Raw genomic sequence first — 4,941 nt, 5'->3', positions numbered from 1 at the left:
ATCTCAGAGTTTGTGGGATGGAGCCCCACATCAGGCTCTGTGCTGACTGTGTGGAGCCTGCTTGGGATTCTCTCTCTCTCTCTCTCTCTCTCTCTCTCTCTCTCTCTCACTCTCTGCTCCTACCCCACTTGTGTTCTTTCTCTCAAAATAAATAAACTTTAACAAAATAAAATAAAATAAAGGAGATTAACTGAATCATCTCAAAATACGGAAATGGGATTGAAAAGCAGATAGCATAGAAGAAGGTTGTCCCGTATACTTGTCCTTTGTCCATCCAGGAGTTCTCAAAATATAGACAGCACGTTTCAATTCACCTCTACCAGTTACAATAAGAGACCAGATCTTTTGATGCTTGTAAAGCTTCCTAGGTTTAGAAATTGGTTCCACTTGCACTGTACCCCAAAGGCAAACTATCCTTTCTGAATGTTTGTGAGATGACAATGCTAAGACCCTCCAGACATACCCATGAAGCAGACCACTGCCACCTTCTTGCTTAATTCTTACAACACCTGAATTCCCACTCCTGTCTTCCTTTCATCCAGCCATGCCTACAGGATGATCCATATAAGAACTTGGTTTCCACTCTCTAGAAGTCCTGCAATCTCAGAACTGCCTCTGGTCAAACCCATCTGAATAAGTTCTTCTGCTGTATCTCCTTGAACTTGTTTTTGGACTTCCAATCTCCCTATGGGCACTGCTGCCGTTAAACTTGATTTTGAACTGTCAGGCTCCCCACGGACACTGTTTTCTTTGGAGTTGGTTTTAGGATACCAACTTCCCAATGGTTACTGCTGCTTTGCCCAGTATTTTCCCTTAGGAAAAGGGGACACCTGGGAACACCTTAGGGAACACCTAAGGAACACCATAGGGCTGTGAACACCTGGCTTTTCCCAGACTTGGTTCTTGAATTGACTCATATATCCCATGCACGCAGCCCAGCTGGATGAATTGTACCAATCCATCAGAATACCACTATGGGCTAATGATACTGAGAGATGTGTAGATCAGGTCAAGCTATGAAAATTAGGCTAAGAGATAAAGGTCTTTCATAACATAACCAAAACTTTCCAACAGATTCCCTTAAATCCAGAGTGCCCAACCTGTTCTCTTGGCTTTCTCCCACCAAGTGGGATCCCTGGTTGAGAACTGGGTCCCACACCCCCCTCACATGCCTAATAGGACTCTTTCTAGTTGTCGCCTTTATCAAAGTTTGCCTTTGGTGGCTAGTCAAGCAATACCAGTCATCTTTCACATTGTCACAACCTGGGTGGCAAGCGTTATCCATCCCAATTAGTATTGTTAGTGATGTTGAGACACCACAAAGTAGATTGTATTGTAGTTTTTTGAGTTCTAATTGACAAAACATCATATTAGTTTCTGGTGTACAACCATGACTTGATATTTGTACACACTGCAAAATGATCACAGTAAGTCTAGCTAACCTCTATCACCATACAGTTACAAAACTTTTTTGAGATTGGAACTTTTTTTTAAAATTTTTTTTAACGTTTATTTATTTTTGAGACAGAGAGAGACAGAGCATGAACGGGGGAGGACCAGAGAGAGGGAGACACAGAATCTGAAACGGGCTCTAGGCTCTGAGCTGTCAGCACAGAGCCCGACGCAGGGCTTGAACTCACGAGCCTTCGAGCTGTGAGATCATGACCTGAGCCGAAGTCAGCCGCTTAACCGATTGAGCCACCCAGGCACCCCGAGATTGGAACTTTTAAGGTCTACTTTCATAACAACTATAGCATTAAACATGTAATATAACATTACTAACTTTAGTCACTATGCTGTACATCACATCCCCATGACTTATTTATTTTATAACTGGAAGTTTGTACCTTTTTACCTCCTTTACTCATTTTGTTGTATTGTAAATTTTAAAACTATATTTTCCTGCTCCCTCCATATCCATGCAAACAGGCTGTGAGCACCCCACCCAGGTGACCAGGTTACCTAGGTGATAAGGCTAGTTCTGGCCACAAGCTCCCTTCTGCCCTTCCCTTCAATATTCAAATGTAGCAACGATATCCTCTCCCGCCTATTCCTGTGTACTCCATCCTGACCCCCAATAAAAGGACTTGCCCATGGATACTCACCTTCTGCTCCCCACCTGCTTGGTTGAGCCCGCTCTGTAGGTGTCCCCATTTTGCCGCCCCTCATGGCCGTGCACTTGACTTCTGGTATTATAATTCAATGGGTTTTGACAAATGTATCGTGACATGTATCCAACTTTTTATTATTATACAACATAACTGCTCTACTCTAAAAATCCTTTATACTCCACCTATTCATCTCTCCCTCTACCCTGGCAATCACCAATCTTTTTACTGTTTCCATAATTTTGCCTTTTCCAGAATGTCATAATAGCTAGAATCACATATGAAGCCTTTTCAGAATGGCTTCTTTCACTTAGTAATATGTATTTGAGGTTCTTCCATGTTTTTTTCATGGCTTGATAGCTTATTTATTTTTAAAAGCTATAATTTTGGATAATCAGTTTGGATGTTCTTAAGTTTGTTCATTAATTTAGGAAACACATTTCTACATTACCAAGTCTACTCAAGCAGGAACCACTTAGATTGTGTCTTTTAATTATTCACATTTGCATTTATGTCTCTTGAAAATGTGTGTAAATGTATTGCCATAGGATTCGGTTCTTTTCATTTTCCCCTCAACATTAAAATTTTTGTATATTTGCAAAATGGGATTCCTCTTCATACATCCCATCTGCGGTGGGCCTATTAGCAGAACGACTGTTCCAATATTTGCAAGCTGCCCACAGGCTAGCCCGGGTGCAGCGACCCACGTCGTGTCCTCCCAGGGACGTGGAGGACTTGCTTTGGGAGCTTTGAGCCGGGCCGTGAGCCAAAGGACGTTCGCGCAGCTCCAGGACCACTGCCGCCGCTCAGGGGGCCAACAGCACAAAGAGGCTGGCTGGGCGAGGAGGTGGGCCCCGAAAGGGGAGAAGGCGGTTCACCGAGCGTTTCCATTGGGCGGAGCGCGGCGCGATGCCTTCCGGGCGTTGTAGTCTGAGCCTCCAGGGCAGGTGGACTACAAGTCCCAGAAGGCCGCGCAACCCGGCCGAGTGTGCTAGGTAACCTTTGCCTGTGCTGCGCTCCGTGCCTCCAGGCTGACAGTGGTCGGGCGCCCGAATCCCTCTCGAGGCCGAGCGGGACGGCTGGACCACCGAGGGCAACGTCTGGAGGCGGCAAAGGCCGGAGTGGTTCCGGGAGCGGCCAGGAGGCCGGGGCAGGGTCCGCCGGAGACCGGGGCGGGACGGGGTGCTGCAGGTCTGGCCAGGAGGTTCCGCTCCCGTCGCCCAGCTGCCGGCGCCTGGTGTGAGGGCAACGTGCGTGCAGTTGGGGTTGTCTCCCCTGGGGCTCCCTCGGTTTCCAGCTATGGCGACCCCTGGCTCCGTCTTCGGCCTACTCGGCCAGGAAGACTGCTGCTCCTCGGTGCCCGTGCCCAGATGCGGAGTTCGTCTGGGCGGGTTCTCTTCTTGAGGGGACAGGGCCCCTAGGGCTTCTCCCTGCTCCCATCGTCCCCCGGTTGCCTTGGCGTTTTCCTTAAGGTTGAGAGTTCCAGTTATTGCTGCCAGTAATGTAAGTCAGATCCAAGCTTCTCTGCCATGGCCGTGACCTTTTGCTGCTTTTAAGCTTCTCTTGGCCTTCAGTACTTTCGCTAGGATGTGGTTGGTGTGTGTTTATCTTGCTTTGCGGTCCTTGTCTGAAACTGCAGGTTGAAGTGTTTCATCACTTCTCTCCACATCCTCCGCACCACGTTGGTCCAAGCCTCCAGTAGCCCCCAGGCTTCTCTTCCTATCGTACCATTAGTCCATTACCCACACAGCAGCCAGAAGAGGCTTTGTCAATACGAGAGCATTCTTTCCTTCCTGGTTAAAGCTGCTTGGTGGTTCCCGAAACCCCAGTATCATTCCAATACAGAAACAGGGCTTTCATGAATGTTTTCAGGCATCAGCATATCGGAAATGAAGATGTGAGGGTTGGGATGTTTGTGAGTAACTGGGCTATTTATATCATGACCTTAAGAGACTTGTTTGCATGCATTTACCTATAATATTAATTGTGGAAGATCTCCCTGCCCTCTCTTTGGGGTCTTTGCACCCCCTGACAGTGTTAAGGCACTGGAAGATCCATTGAGCCATATGACAGTCCCAACCCAGTTTACACCAAGTTCCAAAGGAACAAACTCACAGCCTCCCAATCCAGGTGGTTTTTTCACTGGACAATTATAACATCCAGTAAGTAAACCACGGCAAGTAGAGCACCCAAGAAGTCCTTAAGCATAGAGGTTTATTTTTCCAAATATCCAAAATCCAGATCAGCCTCACCTGTTATTCCCTCTGTCTGCTCTAACAAATCCATACCCCCAACTTCTTCCCTTTGGCCTGGGCTGCCTTCCCTGGACTCTGATGGGGCCCTTCCATTGTCATAACATGGGAGGGTGTTTAGAGTCTGAGCTGGGAATAACCCTAATGTCAGTTTAGCCTTTTGTTCAATAGACATTTGTTGAGAACTTGCTATGTGACAGACACTTCCCAGGTCCTGGAGATACAACACTGAACAAGTGAAAAACCATGCCCTATTGGAGCTTGTATCTAGTTAGAGTGATACAGGCAATGAAAAGAAATATAATTTGGTTACATAGTATGCTTGAAGTTGATAGGTGTTAATGAATATTTAGAAGAAAAGAATAGAGTAGGGTAAGGGAATCAAGAATGAGGGATCTGCTGCTTTATTTATTTTTATTTTTTATTTTTTTGCATTTATTTATTTTTGAGAGACAGAGAGTAAGTGGGGGAGGAGCAGAGAGAGAATGAGACACAATCCGAAGCAGGCTCCAGGCTCTGAGCTGTCAACACAGAGCCCGACATGGGGCTCAAACCCACAAACCGTGAGATCATGACCTGAG

This window comes from Leopardus geoffroyi, chromosome E2, assembly GCF_018350155.1.
Source record: "Leopardus geoffroyi isolate Oge1 chromosome E2, O.geoffroyi_Oge1_pat1.0, whole genome shotgun sequence".
NCBI classification, from domain to species: Eukaryota; Metazoa; Chordata; class Mammalia; order Carnivora; family Felidae; genus Leopardus; species Leopardus geoffroyi.
This window is presented reverse-complemented; position numbering follows the sequence as displayed.